The sequence below is a fragment of the Mustela erminea genome, chromosome 16, assembly GCF_009829155.1.
Source record: "Mustela erminea isolate mMusErm1 chromosome 16, mMusErm1.Pri, whole genome shotgun sequence".
NCBI lineage: Eukaryota > Metazoa > Chordata > Mammalia > Carnivora > Mustelidae > Mustela > Mustela erminea.
In genome coordinates, this window is record NC_045629.1 from 1 (window position 1) to 11,415 (window position 11,415).

The 11,415-nt window shown below is 41.1% G+C and overlaps 1 long non-coding RNA gene and 1 other non-coding gene across 2 annotated transcripts; one reads left to right on the forward strand and one right to left on the reverse strand.

Moving 5' to 3' along the window:
• Positions 1-1,834: 1,834 nt before the first annotated feature.
• Positions 1,835-1,941, reverse strand: LOC116575588. The gene has a single exon (XR_004279851.1). It is a non-coding gene; the product is annotated as a U6 spliceosomal RNA (small nuclear RNA).
• A 948-nt stretch (positions 1,942-2,889) lies between these two features.
• On the forward strand, positions 2,890-11,199 carry LOC116575428. Its single transcript, XR_004279766.1, has 3 exons — positions 2,890-2,989; positions 9,094-9,237; positions 11,165-11,199. It is a non-coding gene; the product is annotated as an uncharacterized LOC116575428 (long non-coding RNA).
• The last annotated feature ends 216 nt before the right edge of the window (positions 11,200-11,415 follow it).

Consider the following 11,415-nt stretch of genomic DNA (forward strand, 5'->3'; position numbering starts at 1 on the left):
AATCAATAAATAAGATGTGGTATATATGTACAATGGGATACTATGCAGCCATCAAAAGAAATGAAATCCTGGGCGCCTGGGTGGCTCAGTGGGTTAAGCCGCTGCCTTCGGCTCGGGTCATGATCTCAGGGTCCTGGGATCGAGGCCCGCGTCGGGCTCTCTGCTCAGCAGGGAGCCTGCTTCCCTCTCTGTCTCTCTGCTTGCCTCTCCATCTACTTGTTATTTCTCTCTGTCGAATAAATAAATAAATCTTTAAAAAAAAAAAAAAAAAAAAAAAGAAATGAAATCCTGCTATTTGTGATGACGTGGATGGAACTAGAGGGTATTATGCTTGGCGAAATAAATCAATCTGAGAAAGACAACTATCATATGATCTCCCTGATATGATGAAGTGGAGATGCAACATAGGCGGTTTCGGGCGTACGAAAAGAAAAATAAAAGAAGATGGGATTGGGAGGGAGACAAACCATAAAAGACTGAATCTCACAAAACAGACTGAGGGTTGCTGGGGGGAGGTGTGTTGGGAGAGGATGGTGGGGGTATGGACATTGGGGAGGATATGTGCTAATGGTGATTGCTGTGAAATGTGTAAACCTGGTGATTCACAGACCTATACCCCTAGGGATAAAAACACATTATATGTTTATAAAAAAATTTAAAAAATAATTTAAAAATGCATTTAAAAAAAAAACACATATTGCAAGCCCAGAGCTAATCTCATATTCAATCAAAAAAGTTTGAAAGTTTTTCCCTTAAAGATCCGAAACAAGACAAGTGTGTCCACTTTCACTACTCTCATTTGACATAGTACTGGATGTCCTAGCCAGAGCAACAAGGAGCACAAAGAAATAAAAGACTCCAAAAAAAAAAAAAAAAAGGAAGAAGTAAAATTTTCTTTTTTTTTGATAACATGAACTTACATGTAAAAAAATCCTAAAATCTTCACACAAAAAAATTTGAATAAACAAATTTAGTAAAGCTGCCAAATACAAGATCAATATATAAGAGACAAGAATTTTGTTTTGTTTCTTTTTTTTTTTAATACCCATTCTTTTTTTAGGCATTTTTTTTTAATTTTTTAGTTTTTATAAACATATATTTTTATCCCCAGGGGTACAGGTCTGTGAATCACCAGGTTTACATACTTCACAGCACTCACCAAAGCACATACCCTCCCCAATGTCCATAATCCCACCCCCTTTTCCCAAACCCCCTCCCCCCAGCAACCCTCAGTTTGTTTTGTGAGATTAAGAGTCACTTATGGTTTGTCTCCCTCCCAATCCCATCTTGTTTCATTTATTCTTCTCCTACCCACTTAAGCCCCCATGTTGCATCACCACTTCCTCATATCAGGGAGATCATATGATAGTTGTCTTTCTCTGCTTGACTTATTTCGCTAAGCATGATACGCTCTAGTTCCATCCATGTTGTCGCAAATGGCAAGATTTCATTTCTTTTGATGGCTGCATAGTATTCCATTGTGTATATATACCACAACTTCTTGATCCATTCATCTGTTGATGGACATCTAGGTTCTTTCCATAGTTTGGCTATTGTGGACATTGCTGCTATAAACATTCGGGTGCACGTGCCCCTTTGGATCACTACGTTTGTATCTTTAGGGTAAATACCCAATAGTGCAATTGCTGGGTCATAGGGCAGTTCTATTTTCAACATTTTGAGGAACCTCCATGCTGTTTTCCAGAGTGGCTGCCCAGCTTGCATTCCCACCAACAGTGTAGGAGGGTTCCCCTTTCTCCGCATCCTCGCCAGCATCTGTCATTTCCTGACTTGTTTATCAGGAAATGACAGATGCTGGCGAGGATTCGTTTTTTTTAATATGGAATGCTTCCCAGTTTTTCATGTCATCCTTGTTCAGTAATCACGCTAATCTTCTATGCATCATTCCAATTTTAGTATATGTGCTGCCAAAGTAAGCACAAGACAGGAGCATTTTAACACTCTAATGATAAACTATCTGAAAAAATAAAGAAAACAATCTAATTCACAATAGCATCAAAAATAATAAAATATTTAGGAAAAGATTTAACTAAGATTTAACTAAGGTTTAACTCTCTCAGGCAGAGGGGATGCCCGGGCAAAGAGGATTTTGCTCCATGCAGGTTTATTACAACGTGCTGTGGAGACCAGCTCAGGCAAGCAGCAGCAATGTTATGTGTGTACAGTGTGATGATTTCATATATATTGTGAAATGATTACAATAAGATTAGTTAACACATCCATCACTCCCTGCACTTGTGATTGTGTGTGTGTGTGTGTGAATGTGTGCGTGTGTGTTAAGAACTTTGAAGATTTGCTCTCCTGGCAACTTTCTAATGTATGATACAATATGGTTACCTAGACTTACTGTATAATACATTAGATCCCCAGACCTTTACAAAATCTTATAAATTGAAATGTATAGCCTTTGACCATCTTCACCCATTTCCCCCATCCCACTCCACCCTCCACCCCTGGCAATCAGCAATCAACAAACTGTTCTCTTTTCTATAATATCTGTTGTTTCACATTCCACGTATAAGTGAAATTATATAGGATTTGCTTTTTCTCTCTGATTTAGGTCACTTCATATAATGCCCTCAAGGTTTATGCATGTTGTTGTAAGTGGTAGAATGTTTTTCTTTTTGGTGGCTGAATATTCCATCCCATATATATTTTAATATAGTTTACTAACTAGTTAATGACTTTACTGATTGTATCAGGCCTGATTCTCTGGTCGGGCTTACTGGTTAGGAGGGACTAGAAGCAGGGCTACAGATTTGCTTTCCTGCCCTGCTGCAGCCGGTTAGATTAGCCGGCTGGGGATCCAAGCTGGACTGTCAGCTGAACTTCCTGCCAGATAGGGCCACATCTGCAGAGCCACTCGCTGGGATCTCTGCTCACGCACGCTGCCAGGAAAAAGGCAATCCACCCAGACCTGAGTGCTGGGGCTCTCAGGAAGAAGGCAATCCACCCAGACCTGGCTGCGGTGAGTCCCGCCTCCTTCTCCCTATCTCCCATCTGAGTGTCTCCAGGAGGCAAGATCTAAGGGGGCCACTTTGGTAGCATCCCCTAATGCCAGGGAAGCTTGTTGTTCACCTCGATTCTCTCCCACTGGAGAAACTGTAGGCCCAGGGGGATCTTGATGTGGCTCTGTGTTGGCCTGGGGGAGGGAAAACACCATCGGAGTGTAGCAGCTCCCCTTCCACACCTAATGCTCTCTTCTTAGTCTCTGTTGTCAGCCTTCCCCTTGGATTTGAGGATTTTCTCAATGGGGTTCTGACCATGAATTGTCTAGGGTCTTCTTGTGAGGGGGACTGAAGTTAGGAACAACAGATGATGCCATCTTGATGGTGTCATCATATTTATTTATTTATTTATTTATTTATTTATTTATTTATTTTTGAGATTTTTTCATTTATTTTAGAGGTAGTGGAAGGGGAAGAGGGAGAGGGAGAGAGTCCCGAGCAGACCCTGCTCTGAGCACAGAGCCCCACTCAGGGCTCATCCCACAACCCCAATATCATGACCCTAGCCAAAACCAAGAGTCAGAATCTCAACTGACTATGCCACTCAGGTGCCCCTTCACTCCCTTGCTATAATCTATTGGTCTGTGACTTGCCTGAATGCCCAGCTAGATCTGATCCTCTCTGTGTACAAAATTATCAAAAATAAATAAAAGCCAGATGATTCTTCCCTCCTCTCAGACAGAGAAGGCAAGCTGGGCTCTAGCACCACAAAAGGACAAAATCACACCTTCTCTAAACACTTGGACTCAAGGCAAGGTACAGCCTCAGGCCCCACCCCAGAGCCTATGAGAAGGCAGGCATTTGGAAAGGCCAAAAGTCAGGCAAGCCAGGAAGGAAAGCAGGATGAAGACCTCTTTCAGGGGAATAGGAAGTTGGTAATGAGACACACCTTAGAGCATTTTTCTTTTACTACAGACACATACCTCACCTTCTGACATCAGCCACATGACTTCATTCCTCTTAACACTTCTGAACATACCACACATATAGAGTGCAGCTAGGGGAACATAACATAGTTCTTATGAGTCTATGCTATTTTGAATAATCAGCAAGTTACCTTATATTTATTTTTAAAGATTTTATTTATTTATTTGAGAGAGAAAGAGAGAGCACTAGAGAGAGAGAGAGAGCAAGCAAGAGTGGGGGTCAGAGGGAGAGAGAGAAGCTGAATCTCCACTGAGCAGGAAGCTTGATGCAGGGCTTGATCCTGGGACCCCAGGATCATGACCTGAGCTGAAGGCAGACGTTTAACTGACTGAGTCACCCAGGTGTCCCTATATTTATTACTTTTAAAGTGAATTTAGCATTAAAATTCTGGACAGATTAAGAAAAACAGCTTTGATCGTTTCATGGTTTTGGATATTAACTTGAATTATTTGAATACATAATAGGTATTCAATAAGTTTATTACTTCCTTAGTTTAAATACAACAGGTAAAATCATATATCTAGATATCTATTAACAGTAAATAACCAATATAAAATGGTTTATAAAGTAGGAGGTTTTCTAATCTCTCAAAGCAAACATTATGTCTATTGCATTAAATGATCTCCATTATTTTTATCAGAAGAAATTAAAAAATATATTTGTAAGATAGATGCTTTCTACATTTGGTTTTATTAGAAAATCTGGCTCAGAGAGCTGGGTGTCATAGACCACCATCCAGCTCAGGTAAATGTTTAAGAAATAAAGCCTCAGTCTAGTCACTCTGAACCTGGCAGTGCTGATTCTTCACGGAACAATTTTATTGTTTCTCCTTAACATCATGGAACAATTTTACTACCTGGTACATAATGTGTTTTTCCTCAAAATTCTAAACATGTGTATAATCATGTTGGTCTTTGCCCTTTCAGATTTCTGACGTGAATCTAGCCAAAATTTTATGGCTAACACATATTTCTAAGCCAGCATCTAATTAGTATTATGTAAGCTATGGCACAACCAAACTCAAACTAGAGTATTTTAAACTAAAATACGTATCTTCCTAAAGTCTTATCTGTTAGGAAAACCAATGTGTACTTTCAGTTGAATCATTCTTCACACCAGATGTATATTTATTTCAAAGTCCATGTATTTTTATTTGTTATAAGATGTTATTGTTTTATTTGTTAGGATGTTATTGAAATGATACTCCATTACTAACTTTGTGGGCACAAGAGGATTCCAGAAGAAAATAGAATCTTTCAAAATTAAAGGTATTTAGAATTGACCATGATCAGCACTTTACAAAAATTGAATTACACACACTACACAAAAAAAAAACAATTACCCACACTTTCCATTTTCTCCCCTAATAAAATAGATAAACAATGAATCTATTTATCACTAAGCAAATGGGAAGAGACAAAATAGCTCCTTATGCTTCTCAGGAAAGCCATAGATTATGTAACATTGTCATTCTCTCTCTCTCTCTCTCTGTTAAGGAGATGGATTTTTTTTAAAGATTTTATTTATTTGGGAGTGAGCATGAGAGAGAGCATGAGGGGGGGTGGGGGGTGGGGTAGGCAGAAGAGAGGGGGAAGCAGGCCTCCTGCTGAACAGGGAGCCCAATGCTGGGATGGATCCCAGGATCTTGGGATCATGACCTTAGCCAAAGGCAGACGTGTAACAGACTGAGCCACCCAGGCAACACTCTATTTCCCTCTTTTTAACCACAAGTTCTTATCATTTGAGTAGTTCTCCAAAGGCTAGAAAAGTGGAAAAGATGAGGCATTTTTATAGTTTATATTTTTATTTCTTAAGACAGTAGGTATATTTGTCCCACTGTGGAGCAACTAAAGTAAAACCAAGAGAAATAATGATGCCTGGCAGTTACTGAGGATCTATTATATGCCAGACACTATCCTAGACTCTATACATCTGCTTCATTTGACTCTCCCCACAACCTCACAAGATAAATGGCAGCTTCTATTTTTATGGAAAATCAAACTGAGTGTCTGAAGTTAAGGAAATGTTGGAGGTGGACTGTTAACTGGGGCCACCTGTCTGACTTCAAAGACCATACTTCCTCTTTACTTTGTAATCTTGACTGTAATCTCTGCACTTCCCTTTAAAATATGAAACACTAGGAATAGCTTTGTAGCATACCACAATTTTGGGTCCAGTATATTTTCATATCCTCTTAAGACATTGAAACAACAAAAACCAAGAGAATTCCTATCCTGTTCCTGTTTTCAGAGTATTCCAAGCTTCTGTTCTTTACAGTCCCAAAGCCTCACCCCCTCATTAATACAGGACTAGCATTATCACATTCTCTTGAATTCAAGATTCCTGCCAATCATTCTCATACCTGGTACTCACTCCTGAGAACATTTTCCTTGATCCTTCATTTCTGGGGTAGACATCTACACATTTTTGCTACTTTTTATTATTTATTTTTATTTTTATTTTTTTACTATCTTCTTAGTTAAGGATCTCCTTACCTGTGTCCCCGCCATTACAAGATGGTGCTTGGCTCACTGCCAGCAAATACACTGCAAGTAAACAACAAACTTTCTGGCGAAGTCCGCCTAGAGGAAGACATAGTCATTGGCTGTTTCAAATTTAATCAGCAGAGTAACAGGACTCTCATTGGCTCTTCCCATTGCTTGGTCCCTTATTGGTCACCCCGCCACATATAAGCTAAGGAAGTTGACGAAATAAACGAATGAAGCATTAACACCATACCAGGCTCATTGTCGTTCTTGCGGGCTGAGGGCGACAAATGGTGCCGAGACCCGGGAATCGTTAACGAGTAGTAAACCTTGCAAGGAGAAAAACCGCAGGTAAGCGGTGAAGGGACCACGATCAAAGTGGTGGGAATCTTGTACAAGACCGCAACAAGAAGCGGGGCGGCCATAGAGCCGGGATTTTCTTATCGCTTGTGAAATTAGCCTAAGCGGCCAGATGGGTTCTGAATTATCAAAATCTAGATTGGAGGGTTCTTTAAAGGACCTTCTCAAAGCCAACAGTGCACCTCTGAAATCAAAAACCGCCAGAGCATTTCTAACTACGGTGGAAACCGTTGCACCTTGGTTTTTGGACGAGGGTTTGTTAAATATTCTGCAATGGGACCATTTAGGAGAGGATCTTAAGAAAAGAGATAAAAGCAAACCATTGCTGCCCAGAACATTAGCTATATGGACTCTGGTCAGAGGATGCCTTGGGGGACATAAGCCGAGATGTGAGTCAGTTATTCAGGAGGGAGCTGAGGCCCTTGAGAGTTACACATAGCACCAGAAAAAATCCAAAAAACATCTATCAAGGACGATCTGGGCACTAGACTTGATGATACTAAAGTTAAACCTTTAAAGGTAACCCTACGAACAGATAATTTAAAAACATTAAATGACTTCCAAAAGCTAGTGGAGACATTAATTGGATTAGGCCTTATTTAAAGCTTACAAACCAAGAATTACATCCTTTATTTGAAACGCTCAAAGGAAATGCTGATCTCAATTCACCCCGTCATATGTCCAGACAAGCCCAAGCAGCTATCGAGTTAATTCAGAAAAGACTGGAAGCTGCTCAGGTTGACAGAATTGATTATTCAAAAACACTATATTATTGTATTCTCGCTGTGGTACGAGCCCCCACTGTGGTCTTCTGGCAGGAAGGACCCATATCATGGGTCAACCTAGCCTACTCCCCAGGAAAAATTCTGCCATGGTATCCAAACACCATTGTAAAAATTATACTGAAGGGTGTAAAACTCAGTGTCACAGCATTTGGCAGACAACCTGACATCATCATCACTCCCTATACACAAGACCAATTAACCTGCTTAGCAGCATGTGATGACGATTGGGCTATAACCATGACCATTAGCAAAGTTCGACAATCATTATCCTACAAGCCCATGGCTTCAATTTAGCTTAACCCATCCACTCATTTACACTACGACAACTCGCCACAAACCACTCAGTGGTGCTAAATTGGTTTTCACTGATGGATCCGAACATGGGGTGGGTGCTATAGTCACAAAGGAGAAAAAAAAAAATTGGACCTTCTGTTTCAGAGCTCTTCCCCACAGGTCACAGAGCTACTTACCGTTACAAAAGCATTTCAAATGTTTCATCAAGAACCCTTCAACCTTTATCAGATAGTAGATATGTGGTGCAAGCTGTCTCTATCATTGAAAATGTGGGTTCTATTAATGCCAGGTCTACTATCTCTAAGGCATTACAAGAAATCCAAACATTAGTTTGGGACAGGAAGGCTCCATTTTATATTGGCCACATATGGGCTCATACAACCTTACCAGGCCCCCTGACAAAAGGTAATCGGTTAGCAGACTCCTTAACCAGAGGAGAATTTGTCTTTGCCATTGAGGACCCTGGTGTAACATGCGAGACATTATCATAAGCTGTTCCATGTGAATGCTTTAACTCTTTGCCTCAAATTTAACAGAACAAAAGCACAGGCACGGGACATAGTAGTCTCCTGCAGAAATTGCGTGACCTTACTACCTGCACCGTCCTTGGGGGTTAATCCTAAGGGTTTGTTACCTAATCATATATGGCAAATGGATGTCACACATGTTTCAGAATTTGGAAAGTTAAGATATGTTTATGTCTCTGTAGATACCTGCTCTGGAATAATTTTCGCCTCAGTGCATACGGGGGAAAAATCCAGAGATGTTATCGCCCATTGCCTACAGGCTTTCGCGGCATGGGGAAAGCCACGCCGGTTAAAGACAGATAATGGTCCAGCCTACACCTCACAACCCTTTAAAGCCTTCCTACAACAACTTGACATTCACTTGATACATGGAATACCCTATAACCCACATGGACAGAGTGTTGTGGAGTGCGCGCATCTTACAATAAAAAATGCGCTTTATAAACAAAAAAGGGGAATAGGGGACACCTTCAGGTCCCCTAAAGATAAGCTCAACACCATTCTCTTTATTTTGAATTTTTTAACGTTGGACAAAATGGGTAAATCAGCTTCAGACAGACATGCAAGTGATGCTGCTGCTCTCCCCAAGCCTTTAATCCTTTGGAAGGATATTCTTACAGGACAGTGGAAGGGTCCAGACCCTGTACTAATCTGGAGCAGAGGTACTGTTTGTGTTTTTCCACAGGACAAGGAAGTACCTATTTGGATTCCTGAGCGGTTAACCCGACAAGCCCCAGACCCTGAAGACGGCGCTAAAGAAGATGCCACTGATACTACTGATATGGGGAGCATTAACACTCCACCTCCAGCCGATAGCGACCTGTGAATTGTGAGCACTCCTTAAAGCCTGGCCCTACCCTTTGCCAGTTACTAACTCCTCATTAATATTCCCTCTATTTTTCACAACTAATCAAACATTAGGACTGCCTGCTGTACACAATTCGCCCGACATCGCGTCTTTACAGAATCATACCTTCTATCTGCCAGGAACTTTACTATTACCTTAGACATGAACCAAACATCACCCCCACATATCCAATTGAGTATAATCACACTGTCGTTAGAGGTAATGTTACCGTCTTATAGGGTCTTACCCCCAGCCCTTTGTGTTACCCCTGCAAAATTCTCTCAATTTAATAAGGCCAGGAATTCCTCCCAACAGCTCTCCCAGTATTTGCAGGGTGCTTGGTCTGACGATTTTCAAAATTTCACACGAAATTTCTGGCTGAGATAACTCGAGTAAATAGTACGTGTGTGCAACCAGCTTCCCTCCCAGAGCTATTTCAAACATTCAGCAATATGTTCCAGCTCACCAAACAATGGGCTGGCACAATTGGTCTTCTTGTCCTCCTTCTTTATTGGCATTCTGCTTCTATTCATAAAAGTTCACCAATGGAGAACACAGCAGCGAGAGCAGAGCCGAGCTATAGTACAAGCCCTTATATCAATAGAGGCTGGGACACCTCCCCAGATATGGCTAAGCATGCTAGATCGGTAGTCAAAGACGGGTAAGATCAGTAGAGAAGCATACCAACCTAAGATAGGACAGAGATCATCGATATCTTGTGTCTGATGATGGGTAAGGATGTTTTCTGCTACTGACGACCTAAGACAGGCACAATCTCTGCCATAAAACAAAAAAGGGGGAGATGTTGGGGACCGCCTCCGGCCAGGAAAGTCCCCGCCATTACAAGATGGCGCTTGGCTCACTGCCAGCAAAATACGCTGCAAGTAAACAATGAACGTTCTGGTGAAGCCTGCCTAAAGGAGGACATAGTCATTGGCTGTTTCAAATTTAATCAGCATAGTAACAGGACTCTCATTGGCTCTCCCCATTGCTTGGCCCCTTATTGGTCACTCTGCCACATATAAGCTAAGGAAGTTGATGAAATAAACGAATGAAGCATTAACACCATACCAGGCCGATTGTCGTTCTTGCGGGCCGAGGGCGACAACCTTACACCAGTTAGAATGGCCAAAATTAACAAGACAGGAAACAACATGTGTTGGAGGGGATGTGGAGAAAGGGGAACCCTCTTCCGCTGTTGGTGGGAATGCAAGTTGGTGCAGCCTCTTTGGAGAAGACTGTGGAGATTCCTCAAGAAATTAAAAATAGAGCTTTCCTATGACCCTGCCATTGCATTACTGGGTATTTACTCCAAAGATACAGATGTGAAAAGAAGGGCCATCTGTACCCCAATGTTTATAGCAGCAATGGCCACAGTCTCCAAACTGTAGAAAGAACCAAGATGCCCTTTAACGGATGAATGGATAAGAAATATGTGGTCCGCATACACTCTGGAGTATTATGCCTCCATCAGAAAGGATGAATACCCAACTTTTGTAGCAACATGGATGGGACTGGAAGAGATTATGCTGAGTGAAATAAGTCAAGCAGGGAGAGTAAAGTATCATATGGTTTCACTTATTTGTGGAGCATAACAAATAGCATGGAGGACATGGGGAGTTAGAGAGGAGAAGAGATTTGGGGAAAATTGGAAGGTGAGGTGAACCATGAGAGACTGTGGTCTCTGAAAAACAATCTGAGGGGTTTGAAGTGGCGGGGGTGTGGGACGTTGGGGGAACCAGGTTGTGGGTATTGGAGAGGGCACGGATTGCATGGAGCACTAAGTGTGGTGCAAAAATAATGAATACTGTTATGCTGGAAATAAATAAAAATAAGTTTTTAAAAAATAAAATAAAATAAAAATATGTGGAAAATTTTTTTAAAAAAGAATTTATTCTCCTTGTAACAGGACACCGTTAGAAACATGGGCTATTTTACCAAGGCTTTGACTGGAATGTCATATTCGAGAAAGACTCAGATATGACCAGACAGCTTAAAGCAACTAAGGTTGACTTTATAAAACCTGGAGCTGTAAAGTCCTTTGAAACTATTGGCCTGATACCTTGCTTACAGAATTTCCAGCAACCTCACCAGGTGAGTAAAGAATGTCACTTCATGGCAGGATACTTTGTGAACCTCAAGAAGAAAAATTTGCCCAAA